The sequence below is a fragment of the Oryzias melastigma genome, linkage group LG6 (assembly GCF_002922805.2).
Source record: "Oryzias melastigma strain HK-1 linkage group LG6, ASM292280v2, whole genome shotgun sequence".
Classification (NCBI taxonomy): Eukaryota; Metazoa; Chordata; class Actinopteri; order Beloniformes; family Adrianichthyidae; genus Oryzias; species Oryzias melastigma.
Genome location: NC_050517.1, coordinates 6,148,245 through 6,169,088, shown reverse-complemented (window position 1 = coordinate 6,169,088; position 20,844 = coordinate 6,148,245). Strand labels below are relative to the sequence as shown.

Sequence of the window (20,844 nt, the reverse complement as noted above, 5' to 3'; positions counted from 1 at the left end):
GTTACCCAAACAGCCGGGGGGGGGGTGCAGAGCAGCAGGAAGCCAGAATGAAGCAGACAGTGTCCCTCGCATCCTCAAACGTCTATTTTTGCTTCTGCTCCCGGCGTGGGCGAGAAATCCTGATGCTCAAGGCCACGCCCACCCCCCCAGGGGGGAGTGTGTTTGTGATAGCTGGTCTTAGAGCAGCAGAACTGATAAATTCTGTGACGGAACCAAGATCTGGACTCAGCCCGGGGTCTGGGGGGAGGGTCATTAGAGACTGCAACATGATAGGACAGTGGATCAGAACCCTGAGACTTAAAGATCAGAACCCTGAAAGTATGGGCTCATATGCACGGATCAGAACCTGAAACCACAATGTGTGGATCAGAACTGGAAACAACAGGACATAATGAGGACCAGAACCTGAAACTATGGGCTCACATGTGTGGACCAGAACCTGAAACCACAGGTGTCAGAATATGAAACTCTTCTATTTTCCCTCTTTCTCCTCCTCTCCTTCCTCTACAATACGGTGCTGTAATAGAATTCTGGAATTTCCACCATTTATCTGTGACTCCTACAATACCGTTTATAAGACACAACGTTGTGACCCATGACCTCTGGATGTGTTTTAATTTAACAGGGCCAGAGAACAAACATGGAGCTGGTGACAGCATGTAATATTAAAGTATTTCTTTACAATGCAGAAAACATTTTGAGTACATAATGGATTAAACACAAGGGATGATTTTGCATCAGAATCCGAAACGGAACCAGAAAATCTTTTTTTCACTTCTGAACCTTTATTTGTTCTTGTTTTGTCTTTGGTTTATTGCCTGATGTAACAATCAAACAAGTAAAAATCATCTCTCAGTGCTGTACAAGTGCAGCAGCCAATCAGATCTCAGGATACCTAGACTAGCTTGAAGGTTTCACTCCGTACTTTACACTGACACGTGCTTGAACAGAAACTTGTGACGGAGGATAAATACCCCCAAACAATCAGAGTAATGGTGCTCTGATCATAAGGTTCAGTTCCCGCTGTGGCGTTTCTGAGTACGTCACGTTGCCTCCACTGTGGTCCTGGAAAGTCTCTGGGCAGTCTCTTTCACAAGAGTGTGATTTGTAAAAGTTGTGGGGTGTTGTGTATGCTGGTTAACTTGTTAATTTTCTTTGGAGTCAAAATCTCTGTAAGTTTGTCCCAATTTCATGATTTACCCTCTTTGTCTGTGACTATCTGTGTCCACAGCTGCTGCCCAGCCCTGTTTCTGTGTATCAAAGTCCCACTCCAACCACCTTTTGATCTACTGGAAAAGTATTCCTGGAGGACTGTTTACAATGGCCGTGCTGTTTTCAGACATTTGTGTTTATAAGACATATTTCCTGCAGGAATTCATTAGAAATTCACCTCTGAGTTGCAGGCAGGACTTTTGTTTACACTCTCTCCTGCTAGCTTACAGCCCCTCACAACCACAAGCTAACATTAGCGGTGCAACAAAAGTGGTGAGCACTATCAGATCTATCCAGCTGTACAGTTTAAAGACGTCCTTGGATGTATTTGTCTAAGTGGATGCATCAGAATGGAGCAGAGCAGTGAGAAACTTTTATTGCTGCATCACAAAACAGAACTTTTTCAAACAGCATTTTGTTATGAGCTCATGAGTCATCGCCATCTGAATAAAGACATACGCAGAAATGCAGTTTTGAGCAGTTTTAATGTCCTCCATTATGAGACACATGCTACAACAACACCAAAACACTATTTTCCTCGGATTGGGTCTTTAAAGCAAATAAAAGCTATCAGCATTAGCCGTTAATGTAGACAAACCAGCTGTAAATAACCAAGTGTACAGCAGAGTAGAAAAGAGGATGGGTTTTATTTGATTCTAAATTTAGAGTTAGAGAGTACAAACATTTGACTTTAATTTTAGTTGTTGTAATGACCCTTCACAACGCTTGATGCAAGGTACTTTTTGTGTGTCCATTGTTGGAGTTTTGGTTCATCCTTATGTAGGTGACGTGTTGATTTATTTTATCTCTCTACTGCTTTCCCACATTGACTAACAGGTTCTCACTAGTTTCAGATCATTCAAAGTAAATCAAAATTTCCATCTATGAAAGTAATATTTATCCTCTATCCCTTCAGCATTGAGCTAATATTGAATCTCTGGGTTTTAAATATTTGCATAGAGTCTCACCTCTGGCAGATAAATTAAACATGACGAATCACTACTCAGACTGGTTTAACCCCTTCAGCTTCCAATTTAAAAACTAGTCTTTAGTGTTTTTTCCTTTTAGGGTGATGCTATATTAACACTGACAGGCTACGTGGTGAAAACCTTTGGGGAGTGTTGGAGGTTTTTGACTCATTCAAATGAACAATATGTAGACCCAGTATATGCTAACAAACAGCCCCCATATTGCTATTTTGCCATTTATTTCCCCTGTTTATTATTTAAAAAAAAGTTTCATCTACCTTAATTGAATTTTTGGGGGATTAAAAAAAAAAACACATCAGCCCACAGTGGGATTTGAACCAGCGACCTCTTGGTTGTTAGACCAAAGCTCTAACCACTAGGCCAGTGGAGTGGAAAGCGATACTGTCGTCAGAGTTCTTTTTAAGAGGAGTCCTAGATTAAATGGTACACTACAACTTAGAGTTAAACCATTTCATGCCTCGTCAGGTTTTTAATAGGAAAATAAACCATCTAAGATGAATCTTAAAACCTGACACTGTGTAATGTTTATGGGGGCTGAGAGTCACTTAGAGGTTGAAGGATTCACTTAAAAGGTTTAAAAACAGAGCAGCTGTTCTCCCCACCACAGACCTACCATCCATAAGCAGCACCACCAAACTGTGTCAGTGTGAACACCTCCATCACCACCTCCTTTGCAGGGCCACGCCATCAATCACTGACACGCATGCTCACCCACGGACAGTTTAGAGATACCAGTTCACCTAAGCAGCATGTGTTTGGACTGTGGGAGGGAACCAGAGGAAACCCATACATGGACGGGGGAGAACATTAAATCTCCACAGAAAAACCCCACCTGGGATTTAAACCAGAACTTTATTTCTGTGAGATGAAAGGGCTAACCGCTACACCACCGTGCCCGGCAGCCCCACTTCAGTTCGGTTTATTTAAAGCCCTAAATAAAAAGCAAAAATACATCCAATAAAGATAAATGAATTAGATTTATTATCATCCAAATGAGAGTGGTTCATTGTCTGTCTTTTCGTTTACTAATGGATTATTTAGGTAATCTAGATGCTGTGAATGTTTTTAGAGAAATTCTTGAACAGACAAAGCACAATGTGATAATTGATAAAGTCTTCACTCAAGACATTTCTTAGAGAATCAGTCTGTGCGGTGGGGGTGGGGGGTGGGGGTGTTCTGACCAGTAAGAGTCTGAATGATCAGAAAAGAGACAAACAAACCCAGAAACGCTGAAGCGTGTGTGGTAAAGCCATCAGACAGGTCAGTTGTTTCAGCGATGAGAGATGAAGGAGCTGATGAGCAAACATGAAATCCATGAAACGTCATATTTGAGACAACAGAGATGAGTTAGTTAGAACACATTCATGCAGTTCTCTCATTAAAATACGCAAATAATTAACCAAACAGAACCAACAGGAGAGTTCTGGTAACTAAACCACTGGAGTTTGTTCTTTTTCATTAAGATAACAATGGAATTATTTTACACAGTAGAAACTGTGAAAACGAAGACTGCAATGACCTTCAAATGACAATGGGTGATGTGAAGTTGAACAGTCCGAGACCTGGAGCCGTTTCATGAGAAGGTGGAAACACACTAACAGCAGATCCATCCATTCCTCATTTATGTCAGGCAGGTGTTCTGTCTGCCGTGCGGCTGAGGAGCAGCTTCACATCAGTCCAATGACGAGTCACTGCTTTGACTGATGCAAAGGTTCAGAGGTTGAGAAGGAAACCTGCCTCAGGAGAAGCAATTCAAGCTTCTGGGAGTTCACAGTTCAGGAATCAACCAACAAAGTGGGCGTGGCCACAGCTGTGGGGTAAAACACTGAGCCTTTTCATTTCACAGATCCTCTACGATGTCATATTCAGTGGTGTTGGTGCTTTTATTGGTTTGTGTTGAGATATCAGGTTTTGATCTGTTTCCAGCTTTTTTTCATCCCATTAGTGGAAAGTTTCACTTTCAATGACTGTATAAGATTGACAGAGCGATCCCATATCCTAATTAGGAAGAACCTGCTGGTTTCCAAGAAGCCAAAATCCCATAGAACGTTAATACTCAGTCGTTCTATTCATCAGAATAGCCATTCTTAACTGATACCTTTTTATAAAACATCTTCCTGCTAATCCTATTTGTTAATTATATTTTTCTGTAGCGCAAGTTATAAACGGGCGAATCAGATGCTGCCATATAAGTAGGTGTGGCATGTTCGAATTGTTTGACAGATTTTCCCGAGCCCGCTTTCAGAGGAAGGGGTGTGGACTTCCAACAAGCTCACTCCTGGTAGGAAAAAGTGGTTGCCATAGAAACGTCAACTCAGACCAATCACTGCCTACTGACGTCGTCTGGTTCCAAATGGCGGCGTCCGTATTGCAGACAAAATGTCGAGTGAAATGGTCTATTTTAGCTGGAGCCAGAAAAAAAAAGGGTGATGTCATACTCTCTCAGTCCAGTTCTCCTATATAGTCAATGTAGATACTCTTCTGTCATGGTTTTCAGTTTTGTTTGGTCAGGTTCTTCTCTCTAACTGCCCTTTTGTTTCAGCTCATCAAGTTTAATCCAGTTCCGTTTGAGTTTATTATTTCAACCTAAACTCCTGACAGAAGGACTGGACCGACAATGATTAAGAACCAGAACTTGGACAAACAGAGCGGGGATGATGGAACACAGAAACTCGACCTGCTCCAACGGTTATGTTGGTATTTTACCCCTAAGTCTGTATAATAAATGGAAGTGAAATGAAATAGAAGTATAGAAAAGTTATGCTGACAGATCACTAGATCTGTCAGCATAACTAGATAAACAAGCTTCACATCAACGTAGCATCTCTGTGGGGGGGTTCACATCATTAATGCTTGTTAATGGAGGTAGTGTGTTTGTGGGTCAGTGCAGTGTCAACATGAAAAACACCTGAATAAGTGCAACATTTGACTAAACTTGTCCCTATGGTACCTTTAGTCGCTACAGTTCCTGAAGACAGAGCCGTGCATGAAGAAGGTGCACATCAGGAGGTCATGCAGCACTTAAACACGCTCAGGGTTAAAGAACTGTGGCTGATGGGTTCACAGTCAATGTCTGAGATGAGGACAAAGCTCACGTTCTGGTTTGCATACAGAGTAGAGATCCGCTTCATTAATTCCATCCCAGTCAGTGTTGAGAACAGAGTGCGGCCGTCAGGTCACAGCTTCACCTTCATCTGCATCACCAGACGAAGGTCACCTCGCTCCATCAGGGCGGTACCCCATCCCTCCAAGTTCCAACAACACAACTAACAGATGTAGCTGTTAATTTATGTAAAAATGTAAATGACTCAAATGCTGAATTCACACTGGCTGCAGGAACTCGGGTTCAAGTGGTCATTTTCTATGACAATTCTATGTAAACCCTCATGTTTACGCGTCAATACACAAGTTTTTAAGTCTGTTCTCTTATATATATATGTAGATGTATATATATATATATATATATATATATATATATATATATATATATATATATATATATATATATATATATATATATATTAGGGCTGTCAGATTTGTCGCGTTAAAAACGCATTAATCTGACGTGTGCTTGACGCCGACAATTTTTTTGACGCATTAATCGCGGACTTTCTCATAAGTGCCTTTCCACACCGCGTGCGCGAGCGTCCCGCCCTCCAACTCACCGGCTGCTCTCACACTAGATCACGGGCGGGTGACGGGTCTCCAAACACCGAGCTGCGAGCTAAAACCGGCCGGCGCTAGGACCTGGAGAGCTCCTGCACCCTAACCCGGCTCCGGTTTGCGTCCAGTACCACGTCTGGTGGTACCGGCTCGCGTCCGGTGCCGAGAGCTGCGCACCCCCGACGTTCAGAACAGCAAGCTCACCGGGGGACGTTTTAAAAGTTCTGGAGGTTTAAGCGTGATCCAGCCCCAGCATACAGTAGCTCTCTGTCTGCCGGCATATTCATCCGTGAGCTCCGCTGGACACGTCGGTGCATCGAGCTGCAGCCAGAGAACGCGGCGGCAGTAACAGACTGTCAAACTATCCACAGAGTATCCCGCTTTTCTCAGTCTTTAATGTTTTAAAAAACAAAAGTTAATTGGAAATGATAAATCTCTATTTCATTTATTACTGTAGTTCAGCAGAGGAGGAAAAGATTTGGTCCTGACAAAAAATGAACATGAAAGTGTTATGGAAATGTTATTTTTGATGTTTTTTATTTTATTTTACTGAACGTTGATTGAAGTTTTGAATTAAAATGCCCTTCACTTGCACTTGGGCTTTTAGGCATTTTATGTTACAGCCTTTTACTGTAAGAAAGTTTATCTCAATACAATGTTACAAAATAAAGTATTTCTGATGAAAACTATTAATTTTGTCATTCTTGTTTTCATAATTAATGTAGAACTACTAAATTCCACAAACCACACATTTTTTTTTCCTTAAAAAAAGGCCAAATGTAAATTTGCGATTAATCGCGAGTTAACTCTGGACAAAATGTGATTAATCGCGATTAAGAATTTTAATCGCCTGACAGCTCTAATATATATATATATATATATATATATATATATATATATATATATATATATATATATATATATATATGCAGCGTCGCGTTTTTTCTAACTACAGCTGCTGAGGCAGAAAACCAACAAAGAGCAGAGAGAACACAGATGTATGTACAGTTCTGTAATGTTATTTATCACACTGGTTTATTTATGTCTCTTTGGGGGAAGAGCTTCTGATTTTTTTAAAGGAAATTAGCATCTCCTGCCTCACTCTGGAGAGAGATCAAACCTTTCTGCTTCCGATTTCTGAACGCTTCCTGTTGATGAAGCTCAAAGGGGAAGAGATGCTCCTACATCCATACATGGACTTCAGTTCCTGCTGCCAGATATGAAAATCTACAAACCTGAGAGACTGATATAAATGACGACGGTCTGCTGCGCCCATAGACATATACTGTACAGTCAATGTGTACCAAAGCATAGACAGGAAGTCTCCTTGCCATCTCTGGAACCTGATTGGCTGCTGCCCGTGTCTGTCACATGGCAGGTTGTTCTGTGGATTGAGCAGATTTGAAAACCTAACACCACCAGATAAAGCTGAGATAGGATAAAACTACCATGATGTACAACGCTGTTAGCAGTTGAGTCAAGTGATATCCATATCATAGAAAAGGGAATTAAATTTCATGTCATTCAAAAACTAAACTTTTAAGAGAATATATATTCATGGCCCACTGGTTAATTGATCTCTAGTGTTTATTCTTTATATAAATTGCAGTTACAGCTCATAAAACAGGATTTCAGAAAGTCAAAATACTGTGGAGAAATACCAGTTTTCAGAAGAAGACAGATCATGATCACATCAAACCAAAATAAAGTCTGTTCTAAATGACACGTCCGTCTTCAATCCTTCAGCACTCTGGTCAGGAAAGTAATCTTCCTGCTGGGAGATTAAGCCTGAATCTCCATCCAGATCCTCATCAGAAGGAATCCTGAAGTCCTCTAGAACATTCTGCTACACTGCTGCAGTGATTTTGGACAGAAGAAAGCCGAGTTTACCAACACCAGAACTGGACATTGCAGCCCAAATCATTTTACTATTTTACTCTGGATCTCCAGCAGGTTGGGTTCTGCTCCTCACCATTCTTCCTCCAGAACCTCTGAGTTTGATTTCCAAATGAAATGAAAACTTTACTTTCATCAGAAAACTGGATCTTGGACCTCTGACCATCAGTCCAGTCTTTCTTGTCCTTGGTCCAGTTGAGAAATTTCCTCCATTGGTCCTGGCTCAGAAGAGTTGGAACCCGACAGTTGAAGTCCATCTCTTGAATGTGGAGGGGAGAACATGTTGGGACTTGAACTAGGGGCCTTTATAGTGTGAGGCAAGGGTGCTAACCACTGTACCACCGTGCAGCCCTTTCTATCCATAACATTCTAACTTTATGAAATCCAGTTTTTGTGTTTTTTTCTGAGCTGGAATCCCAATTTTTGTCAAAATAAACAAATAAATACTTGAATTAAAGCGTGGGTCCTGAATCTGTATTCTATGAAAATTAAATTTTTTGAATGGAATTATGGAAATTAAGACACAATTTCATTATATTCTATTTTTTTCAAAGGGGTCTGTTAATGAGTTTAATTAATATCCACCTGTCTGCTTGTCCAGCATTTAAAAACATCAAAATCCACACATGCAGGGATACTAGCAATAAAAATGACATATTATGAAATGTATCAAAGTGATTCCATCTTTTTTTGTGGACTCTTGCTGAACACATATTTTATGAAAAATAAAAAGTTAAGTGTTACTTTTTTAAATTAAACCTGCTGTTATTTCAGACCCTGTTTTCCTTTTCTTTACAACAAATGAGAAGATTCTCTGCAGAGGTTTGAAAACGTTCTCATCATGAGGACCTGTCCCTGAATCTGCTCTGACCTTTATTGTTCTGACAGTTTTCCTTCTGACGTTTACATTTCTAACTCCTCCCTCGAAAAAGTCAGATTAGAATCTGAAACGAGCAGCTTCAGACCGTATCCGCGCACTCGGACTTGTGTTTCGCTCTGATGACTAACGGGCTTCATCAAATGTCTTTGTAGAGTTGTGTTTTGGTGGTTTGCTTAACGCCAGGAGCAGATGGAGAGACCGTGTGCGGCCCGCAGCCCCCCCACCGATGGTGGGAGGTCTTCTCAAAATGAACGGAAAACCTGCTGTCAAAGATCACCGCTTTTGGTGTATCTTTAGTGTAAGATAAACCGTCTAAAAGCTGAAAGTCATGTTTCAGGAAACAATCAAATATGTAGATGATGCTGCTGAAAGCCAAAGCATGTCTGTGAGGAGATTCAGGTTTAAGAGTGCACAAAGAGCGGTTTAAAGATGACTTTGATTCATTATTTCTTTATTAAAGTGAAGAAACGCTTTCAGTGTTTTGACACCAAAGAGAACATGAAAGCAGCAGTAACAGAATTGAAAGGAAACAGTTTGACCCAATCTGCAATATCAGACTCCATACAAATGTCAGGAGATTATTATTTCATTTGTTAAAGTTTTTTTTGTTAGATTTTTGTGATCCTTCTGGTCGGCTACAGTTCCAGCCCTGATGAAGGTGTGCTCAAAGATCTCTCGTAGGAACCGATAAGCTTTTCCTCGTCCTGCAGATTGACAGGATTTTCCAAACTCGGCTGGAACGGGGGGGAATGCTGATGAATCCGCCCCCTTCATCTGGTTTGGTTTGCTTTCACACTTGTTGCTTCGAACATCTAATACGACACTTCCAACAGCTGATCATTTTGGGGCCTGAATTGATGTCTGACCGGGGATTGGAAGTGTCTCGTCCTCTGGTTCTCATATCTGTAGAAGCTCCTGCTGCTCCACCGTTACCCAGCAGACATTCATGACTTCTGCTGTCATAGGATCTATCCCTGGATGTTGTACTTCCTCTCTCAATTTACCATGTTCTCCACCCAAGTTAACAGATTCATACAGTAAAAAAATAGTTTTTCTAAAGATAAAAATAACAAAAACATTTGTTCACTATTTCTAAATGAGATTATCACGCTATTATCATTATCACCCCACGTTATCTCCTATTGGAATAAAATTGGTGATAAAATTCAGTGGGATAAAGTTTGGACATTGCCCCTTAAATATTTTGCTCCGAAAAAGTTAAAAGAAATCTCCTTCAAAATTATTCATAAATGTTACCCCGCAAAGCACCTTTTTACAAAGCTTAAAAAAAGATATTGATTAGAACTGTTCTTTTTGCCATGTGTCGTCTGAAACTGGGCCTCATGTTTTCTGGTATTGTACATTCACGTGTACTTTCTGAAAAGACTTTACATGCTTTATACACCTATGTTTAAGTTATTTTATGAACACGTTGTTTTTGGTTATTTTGTACAAGAAAAGGTTGATTCTGAATAATATATCAGCTTAATTTATTGATAATTATAACTAAATATTATATACATAAATCTAAATATGCTCACAAAAAAACTGAGTTTAATGTTTTTCACAAATTGTTTTGTATATTAAAAATATTGAATTCTGTACCAGTACAAAAGCAAGTTGAAGCCTGGACCTGTTTGGCATCTTATTTTTTTTAATTTTTTTTATTTTTATGTTTCCTTTCTTTTCTCTTTCTTTTGTTACCCCTGGCAAGTTCAAATTCATTATTCTGTAATTCTCAGTATTGGCTCAGTACTTGGAATGTCTTGTATGATTCCTTGCATGTGCTATATTTGGACAATATTAATAAATTAAAAATAAAGACTCGTGCTTCTTTAGACCCATACTGTGGCTGCTGCTTTTCCTCCACAGAAATATGACGTTCTCTCTTCTTTAAATGTCATGTTTTAAGCTAACAGATGTTTCCTGGATTTTGGAGGAACAAAGAACAGTTTATATTTAATGTGAGCTGATGTAACTCTCATACATTAGGGTTTAGTTACTACAATGTCAAAAACACAGCTCTTGAAAAAATAATTAAGAGATGTTATAAAACAAAACAAATTTCTAAAGGTTTAGAGTTTAAGGACAGAGGTGTATTGGGCAGAAGGATGGCCTGACCATCTGAAAAAGGGCGTGGCCAGTCGCTCAATGATGTCAGAATTTCTTAAATAAACTATCGTATGAGGATTCTTGTTTTTTTACTTCAAAACGTACTCCATAACACATGCTGTGGCTGTCATAACAGCTAAATGTAAAATGACACAGAGCCTCTGGAGACCTGAGATGGATCACACTGTGACAAAGATCAGGGAGCAAAATGGCTGCAGAGTCCAGCTCATGAAATTTCATCAGTCTGTGAAAACACAACATGATCAGAATCCTTCACCGATAGAAAACAGCAGGAGCAAAGAACCATCACTTCATATGAATGAAAAGCAGTGAAAATGTGAGTCAGAGCGATGAAGACACGACATAGTGTTACCATGGTAACACACACACAGTGCTGCCTACCTCTGCGAGGACACAGAGGACGGGCGTTAAACTGAGGAGACGTGCTCCTCGGATAACTGTGGTGACAGACTCTGAATGAATGAAGCGCACTGAAATCTCTCTTTCTGTCTGTGCCGGTCTTCTTTGATTCCACAGCAGACTCACATTTAACCACAGAAATGAAAGATTGTGGTTTGGTTCCATTGTAGAACATTTTATTTAACTTTCATTCATGGTGTTCAGAAGGAAAACATGGTAATGAGGAATTTCTCCATCAACTACAACAAATTTTTCTTTTTTTTAGTTCATTCCCTGATTTAAGGTACTGATCCAATACAAGGATGATCTGCAGTTTGGCAGCTGCAACACAGAGAGGATTGGACATGGATAGAATCAAAGCTGACAGATGTCCCTCCTGTAAGTGGTTTAGATCCAAACCATTGACTGTATATAGAGAGCTGGACTAAATGACCCCTCCCCTCTGCCGTTCCAAACAGGAAGTACCTGCTGGTTCCAAGAAGCCAAAATCCCATAGACCTCTTCAGAGAAATAAACAGCTAGTTACTCTATTAGTCAGAATAATCATTCTTGATCAGATACCTTTTTAAAATGTTCTTGTTAATCCTCATTTTTGTAATCATATTTTTTTTATTTCAAAATGTTCAAGTTACAAGTCGACCAATTAGATGCCTCAATAAAAGTGGGTGGGTTCACGTCAAACATTCAAAATGTTTGATTGACAGATTCTCCCGAATCCACTTTCAAGTCGACTTCCAAAAAGCTCACTCCGGTTTGGGGAGAGTGGTTGCCATAGAAGTGATGACTCAGACTGATTTGGACCAATCACTGCTTACTGACATCGTCTGGTTCCAACATGACAACGTCCATATAGCCAAAAAATAAGGCGACTGAGATGACTTCATTTGGTTGGAGCCGAAGGTAAACCATTATCTATGGGTGACGTCCAGCCTCAGAAACAGTTCATGAACCAAGCAACAGATGACTCTGTTGAACACGGATTAAGAATATGGATAAAGATGATCTGAGAATAAAAGGAAGAAGATCCAGGAAATCTGCATGAAACTCCATTAGCCACCTGGATACTAGCTGGTCAGAGCTATGATCACCTGGTCCAGGTTTTCATGGTTTCTTGCATGTTTACAGTTTGCAACTAAAGTATAAATGAAAACTTCCAACTAAGAAATAATCATTAAAGCTACACCATTCTGATCAGGTGATCATAAATCGTGCCTGACCACATACATTCAGACTTGATCAAAATCAGATATTGCATCACAATCAGGGAATCGATATATATTTTATTCTCACTATTTTTATAATTATCAATTTTAAACTAATTATTACAAATACCTTAGTAGATTTATGTTGATGGAGATTATCATTCATCCAAGTGATGTTGTTTTGATGTTAAATCATCTGGACTTACTATATTCACCTACTGAAGTTTGGAGTAACAAGACTACAGTCTACATCCTCTGTTTTTACTTCAGACACAAGCCATCAGAATCATACATAAAGCTGGTTACTTTGATCATACAAACACTTTATTTTATCAATACAGACGTTTGAAACTGAAGTATCTTGTTGATTTTTACAGTGCACCACTTCTAAACACAGCCAGTAGAGAAACATTACCGTGTAATATCCAAGAACAGTTCTTAGAAAATGAAGGAGGCTACAAACTCAAGATCAGTTAAAGCAACAAGTAAATGAGGACTTGAAGGTAATTGGGTGTTCATACAAATTCCAAATGAGCTATTGATTATTATTAACTTGATCAGCAATGTGTAGCGATGGCTATTGGAATAATGTGATAATGCGTTCTTGATGGTAATCAATAAATACTATTGAACTATTACATAGATAGATATCAATGTATAAACAGAAATGATGTGAAAGTGTTTTATAATGACAATCATTAAGTTATACATTTTCTTTACTCTATTATTAATATGTAGGGATGATTAATGTTGCCTTTTGGGCGGAGTCTCGTGATTTTATAAAATCCAAGAAACTGATCTCATAAAAGGTTTTTAGGTCAAATGTGATGACTTTGTTCAAATGGATAAAGACCAGCTCCACATTTCTGGGATGTCTGTAAGGATTTGTGAATGAAACCTTAACTTGCTTTGTGTTGTGCAAAGATGGAGTGAGAGTTGTTTTGTTGGAGGCGTTTGCTGCTGAGGACTGGAAGGATGAGTCTGAGAAAACCAGCTGCACTGTTGTGACCCCTCGGGTCCCCGGGAGCAGGCGGATGCTAAAGATTTTCCGTTTGAAGGGCTGGCTTTACCAGCTTTCCTCATTCCCGGTGGTCTGATGGGGTTTGAACAAGGTCTCTAAACAGATTTCTAAGTCATTTGCATGTTTGTTTGTGTAACAGCTAATGACTGAGATTCGATTTGTTGGCATTTGCTGTCTGCGAGGTAATGGATCTGTGACAGAATAGAGCTGATGGACAGGAAATGCTCTACAAAAATCCACCTGTGGGACACATAAAGATGCTGCGTACACAGTCTGTAGGAGGCTCTGAGGAACTGTGCTGCCAGTCTTGGGAGGGATGTTCCAAAACAATCCAGGTCCCATCTAGCAACAGGTACAAGAATACAGAGACAAGATCCACTGTACTGCTGGATTTCAGGTGCAAAAGCAGCAATTAGACTTGCAATCATTCTGTAGGAAGATCTCGTGCAGCAAAGCCAGACAGAGCAGAAAATGTGAAACCATGAGAGCTGCTGAACTGTCACACGAGGAGGTTAACGTTGATGCTTTACAGCTCTGAAGTTGGATCCACAAAGAAGAGATATACTAAGATAAAATGTAAGTGCAACAACCCTCAGTAATTGACTAACATAAACACCCCCACGAGAAAAAGCCTCCCAATACCCAAGAGAAACATCCAGCAAAGTGCAAATGTATCAGCATGCAAAACAGGCTAATAGCAGCCCTGCTTCTCTCTAAGTGCCAACCTCATTGTTTAGCTGTTGAAAATACCAAGGGGGGGCCAGGAGGTGGGGGTTGGGAGACTGCAGAGTGGTTCCAAACAGCAGACCAGTTCCAGCTCTGACCTGATCTTTTCCTTTTATCCAACGACCAACAGCTAGAAAAAGACTGTTTTCTAAATGACTTCACAGAAATGTTCCTAATGACCCGATCGAGTCACAAGACAAGTCACTGGAGACTCTTTAAATCTTTCAAATGTCGACTCGTGTTGATTGTCTTCATGAGGAAGAATAAAGAACTTTCAACATGAAACACTTAACAGTTAAAACAACGATTAAAGCCAAAGCTAAGAGACGCATTTAATGTGAAAAGTATTTCATTCATGCTTCAGGTTAACCGGAGGTTCTGGAGGACCTGTTTGGTTTTGTTCCAGTCATGGAAGTGGGCCAGCTTTCTCTGGAAACCTTTGAGGAATGATTTGCACATCAGGGCCACAAGTGCTTTATGGTCATTTGACCACGCCCCCATTGTACATCTGATGTTCTGAAGCTGCTGAATGTGTGGGTCACTGTACTAACAAAGCAGAAGCTTGGTTGTCCTAGTCAGACTCCATGTGAAAGGTGGACTCTGAGGGGATTCTCATTGGCTACAACTCTGGTTATAGCTCAGCTAAGTGGAAGAGGGGTTCAAGAGGCCAGAATCTGTTGTTTGGGTATAAATTATGTCTTCTTGGCTCTAAAGTGGTTCAAAAAAGAACTAAACCCCAAAACTTTCCAGGTGAACCATTGATGGAGAGATCATTTCTGCCCACAAGTCTGGGTGGGAACACCTCTGGAGTTCTCCCAGAAGAGCTGGAGATGGTAAAAGTGAGGAGGTCTGGGTTTTCTAGCTAATACCTCTGCCCACGTAGACTGAACGGCAGACCGGTAGAGGACAATCCATAGACATGTGGGCCTAATGAGAATTCTTTCCTTCTCCCTATCCCTCCATTTGTAGGGGCATTTGTAGTGGATGTGGTGTCCAAAATATTTTTCTTAAGATCCCACTCTCCAAGCGGAGGGATACAAAGCCCTTCGGCGTGAGGGTAAACCGTGTTGCAATACTTTTCTTCACATTTCAATGTAAGTAATGACTTTTTGTTGCAGCATGAACTTTTTAAAGTTATAAAACCACTGTTGTTATGTATATCCGAGTGCTAGAAGCTCCGCGCTAACGCTAGCTGGCTGGCAACTATTAGTGACATCATTGTGCAAAAGTGACATCCGAGTTTTGAGACACTATTTTTCCATAACTCTCTGTTTGGAGGGCTAAATGTAGGGAGAGAGAGAAGGGAAGAATTTGGATTGGGCCATGGACATGTTCAGATGAAGGTCCAATTTACAGCCAGTTCATTGTGTCAGTTAAAGGTGGAAAGCACACTGTAGACAGCAATGCATGTTGGGTAACATCCTTCTGGCTGCTGATACTCATAATCCTGCCCAGGACTTTCCAGCAAACACTTTTGGCCCTATCAACCATTACAAAATGCCCATCATACCCTCTGCTAGGTCCAAACTTAGCCCTTTAACACCAAGGCTGCACCTGATGACAGGAAATATCACACGCTCTTCGATTCACAGTTCTCTTCTACAATCATTGCAAATAACGTAATCCCAATGGATTCTGAAAGCGGAGAAAAGCAGCTTTGTGCCAGTATGCAACCGTTTACAGAGTGTTGTTGACACATTGCGCAAATGGAACATACTGCGAAAATGATTACGGATAAGAGTTACAGTAATTCAAAGAACGTCCTTATAAGAGTAGGGCGGTCTACCTCTGATTGGAAGATTGCAGGTTCGATTCCCGTCTTGGCTGCCCATGTGTCGAAGCATCCCTGGGCAAGACACTGAACCCTAAATTGCCTCTGATGAAAGGTTGGCGCCAGTGTTCGGCAGCGGACCCACCACCAGTGAATGTGTGTGTGAATGTAAAGTGTTTTGGGCCTTTGAGGAAGGTAGAAAAAACACTACACAAGTATACATCATTTACCATTTATAGCTCTACTGCTAAGTTACAGCCACTCAAAATCTCAAGCTAACATTGGTAGAGCCGCAAAAATGATGAATAATTCTGTACAGTAGAGTTTTGATCCAGATCCAGAAAGACGTCCATTTATCTATTTGTTTACAAGTGGATGCATCAGAATGGAGCAGAACATGGAGCTGCTGGCCCAGCCAGGATATTTTCTACATCACAACTATACTCTATTTAAAAGTGCAATTTTTTCATCTGCTCAGCATTGTCTTCACAATAACACTCAATTAAAAAAATCTCAGAAATGAAAGTAATACCATTTTTTATATATGTCCACTATCATCAAGAAAAACTCAACCTCATGTTAAAAACAGATTTAACATCGAAGTGGGTCTTTAAAGTGTTAGGTATGAGAAGTTTGTTGGAAGATGAGTGGTTCCTTCATGGTTGGGACATCTACACAGATGTTGCAGTTAAAAACAATAGTTTGCCAGCGGAGCTTAGAGGTTTGATCTGAATTTTGGTGCACTAAATGTAACTTTTAAAATGTAATTTGATCTTTGTTACCAGAAAAGACTCTGATAACCAACTGTCATTTTCAGTCATTTTTATTCATGCCAGGGGACAATGGGGGTTTAGGCCACAAAGGACCCAGTGACTGTCTAACCTGGGATTTAAGTTTCTAGCTGGCAGTGAAGCTGCTCAGCCTATTGATACAGTGGCCCGCATGGCTCACATAAATGAACCACGACCACAAAAGCAACAACAAGAAGACAAAAGCCAAACCACGACTACAAAACCGAAGCACAACGACAAAGCCGAAGCACAACGACGAAACCGAAGCACAAAGACAAATCCAAAGCACAACGGCAAAACCGAAGCACAACGACAAATCCAAAGCACGACAAAACCGAAGCACAACGACAAATCCAAAGCACGACAAAACCGAAGCACAACGACAAAACCGAAGCACATTGACAAAATTGAAGCACAACGACAAAAGCTGAAGCACGACAACAAAACCAAAGCCCAATGACAAAACTTTAGCACGATAAAAAACCAAAGCACAACGACAAGAGCCGAAGCACGACGGCAAAATTGAAGCACAACGACAAGAGCTGAAGCATGATGAGAAAACTGAAGCACAACGACAAGAGCCGAAGCATGACGACAGAAACTGACAAGATGATAAAAGCCGAAGCACAATTACAAAATTGAAACATGGCGACAAAAGCCGACAACACAACAACAAAAGCCGACAACAGGACAACAAAAGCTGACAACCAGACGACAAAAATTAAAGCAGGACGACAAAAGCCACAACACAATGACAAAAGCAGCAACACAACAGGAGTGATTCACGACATAAAAATAAATAAATAACTTTTTTGTTATTCAATTTCAATCTATTATCAATCTATTATCAATCTAAAAATAGCTTGAAACTTTTTAGCTTTAACCCAGGAGTTCTATTGTATTTATCCCCTCGGGTTAATGCTCCAAGTTTCATTGTGTTGTATTGTGGCTTTTATTGTCGTGTTGTGGCTTTTGTCGTTGCGTTGTGACTTTTGCATTTATGTGAGCCATGTCAGCCACCATACATTGAGCTACAGCCGCCACATTGGATGCATGAACGTGGCATAAGTTGTGTTTCAGGATTTGACAAGTGAACAAGTATGAAAGTCCAAACAGACCGGGTTAGCTTGTGTGCTGCCAGAACAACTGGGGGGAGGGAACACCAACAATGAAACAAGTCCAAGTTCTGGTCAAGTCTCAGAGCAGTGCCGAAGAACTGGGACGTTAAAAAAGGAAGTTAGGTTTCAAACGGGTCTTTTTCAATGTGATTCTCTGAGAACGCACAGATAACAAAACAGCGATTGTTCTAATGTTCAAAGTGAAAATAAATATAAAAAAAAACATTGAAAAGACGACTAAAGTCAAACATTGACTGGTGCACTTGCTATTTCTCTCCCCTGTAGGGGGCGCTGGGATTGTCTGCTAAACTGCTGTTTACAAAGAGACTAAATGGATTGTTGAGCGGCTCAGACTAACAAAGCAGGAATGATTTGCTCTTTGAGGGTCTATTAATAAACTCCGAGACAGACCCACCCCCCAAAAAGAAGACACACTCCACTTCAGCAGCTGGTTCTCCAGCAGAGAAACACTTGAGAGAAGGAAAAGAAGCTGCCGGTTCTATTCCCAAAAGCCAACTACCATAGAGGGCTGTGTGGTTTTGGATTCATGGGGAGTCTATTCACAGCAGAATGCCCCCGTCTTCTGCAGATGGTTTGGACCAGACTAAACCAAGCTGGTTGGTTTTCTGCAAGTGAGGAAATGAATTTCAGCCGTTCAGGTGTTGAAAAGAGGATTTGGCAAATGCTCCATCAGCACGATCCTGCACCAAATTTAATCAACTTCCATGACCCACCCCCCCACTGTAGATTCATCACTCAGCTGCCTGCATAAACATTCATTTCTCCAACATGAAGTGCACCTTCCTCAGAGAAATGAAGCCCTACCACACCATGGAAATGTCCTCAGGCTGAGAATCCTTACCTTGGGCAAATGGCGCACTTTGTGTCCTCCAAGGTCAATATTTTCAGCCTGTCGACATTCCTCCGTGCACAGGCAGAAGCTGGCAGCAGGGCGTCAGACTACAAAGCCTCGGCAGCATTCACAGCCAAGAGAGCAGCCTTTATTTTACCATCCTCCTCCCCCACCTCCAACACAATCAGGCTACGGCGCTCGGGTCTGCCGTCTCAGACACGTAGAGGATGAGATAAAACATGAAGCTCATGCAAGCCCGTCTTCACACACCCATCATGCTGCAGATGTAAAAAGCTCCACTGTACCTGTTGTGTTGTTCGGAGTTTGACTCGGCGCGGCTCAGCCTGGTTTGCCCCCTCCCTGTGCTGCCTGGATGAGAGTGTGTGCGTGTCTGTAGTGGCACTGGACAAAACGAGAAGAGAAATCTGGCTCTGCCTCCCTCCCCTTCCTGGTGATAAACACGGAGCACGTGGTCTCACCAGTGATGCAGCACAATGCAGCTCACAGCACAAAGAAAAACCTGAAAGAGTGCAAATGTCAGTCTGAGAGAGGGCTGCGGTGACTGAGGAGACAAAGAGCCCAGCCCTGAAAGAGCCGCTCCTGGTCTGGAGGAGCCGCGGTGACGTGAAGCGGCTCAAACATCCTGACATGAACAGAGCAGCTGGAGCGCCTGTAGCAGAGCCGCTCCCGCAGAAGGACCTGACTGTCACCCGCCGAAGATGAGCCACGCCCTCACGGCCTCACGGCCTCACGGCCTCATGGTCTGTGCTGGTGGCCGTGGAGGGAGGCCTGCCCGGCATGTGCACCGGGAGCTGTCAAGTGCATCGCTGAGTGTGAGATTAGTGGGAACATTCCTAACCGTCACAGAGGTACAATCCTGACTGTGCTCGAGTGTTGGGGGTGGGGGGTGAAGCTGCATCCACCACCCAGGAATGGTTGGTTTCTAGGAGACAATGAGGGTCATTGACCTCTGAACCCTCCAGCAATACCAGTTGTGACGAATGATCAAAAAAAGAAGGACATGCTGGAGATTTGACACATTTGAAATGGAAGATGGATTCTTTTTTATCAAGTCAAGTGGTGGTTGAGGGGCAGTGCTGTAAAAAAATACATCAAAATGTTTCAATAGAAGAAACATGAGCAGTTATTGATGATGACACACTTGATGACATTAAGGCAGAATCTGGATTCTTTCCCTCTACCTCCGGCGTCTCCCAACCACTCCCAGAGTTGGTCTAGTTTTTTTAAGGGGTAAACTGTAGTGACTGAAGTCTGGATATGCTTCTGTTGGGAGGGTGATCTGCGATTCCGCGTAGGAGAAACTCATTTCTTCACATGGGGGTGCTCAGAAACACAGAAATGTACATTTAAATGTCAGTAATGACTTTTTGTTGTAGCATGACCTTTTAAAAGTTACAAAGTCGATGTTTTTCTGTATTTTCTGAGTGCTAACAGCTGGAACAGGTCTGGACGTTCTCCTCTGACCTCTGACAAGGCCTTTCACCCACAGAACTGCAGCTCTCTGAATATTTTCTCTTTTTTCTGACCATTCTCTGTAAACCCTAGAGACAGCTGTGGGTGAAATCCCAGTAAATCAGCAGTTTCTGAATCACTCAGACCAGCCGTCTGACACCAACAACAAGGCCACGTTCAAAGTCCTTCAATCACCTTTGTTCTCCATTCCGATGCTCAGTTTGAACTGAAGCAGAGCGCCTACATTCCTGAATGCATTGAGTTGCTGCCACGTGATTGGCTGATTAGAAATTAGTGTTAACGAACTGTTCAATTCAATTACATTTTATTTATACACCCCAATATCCCAAAACAATAGTCTTATTGAACTTCATATCAGTAATCGTACAGAAGCAGAAGGTCGGTCATAAAATATAAACAATAGCTGGTTACTAAACAAAACAGACTAAACCAAACTGGTATCTCTGTCCTCAGACCCTCCTTCTTGGTAAGGAAAAACTAAAAAAAAAAAACCTGATTTCAGAAAAAAAGAAGAAATCTCAGTGATGTCCAAATGAAGGAGAAATCCTCTCCCAGGATGGACAGGCGATGTATTAGGAGTGAAGAAGAATTAGCTTACAACTCCACAACTATGAATTTAAATAAAATTCAGTCAGATAGAACTGGGGGATCGCTGGGGGTGAGGCCCACAGCCAAGACGAGCCAGAGGCGCAGTCC

General features: G+C 41.3%; 1 protein-coding gene across 7 annotated transcripts in view; it reads right to left on the bottom strand.

The window, feature by feature from the left end:
• ndrg4 (NDRG family member 4) overlaps positions 1-19,327 on the bottom strand; it is a 57,074-nt gene extending 37,747 nt beyond the window's left edge. Inside the window, exon 1 of one of the 7 annotated variants that reach the window (XM_024258876.2) lies at positions 18,960-19,327. The gene's annotated coding sequence lies outside the window, so the exon portion shown is untranslated. Of the gene's footprint in view, positions 1-18,663; positions 18,922-18,959 lie in introns of those variants that run through there. The other 6 variants (XM_024258874.2, XM_024258878.2, XM_024258877.2 and 3 more) reach the window with 6 other exon arrangements.
• Positions 19,328-20,844: the final 1,517 nt, after the last annotated feature.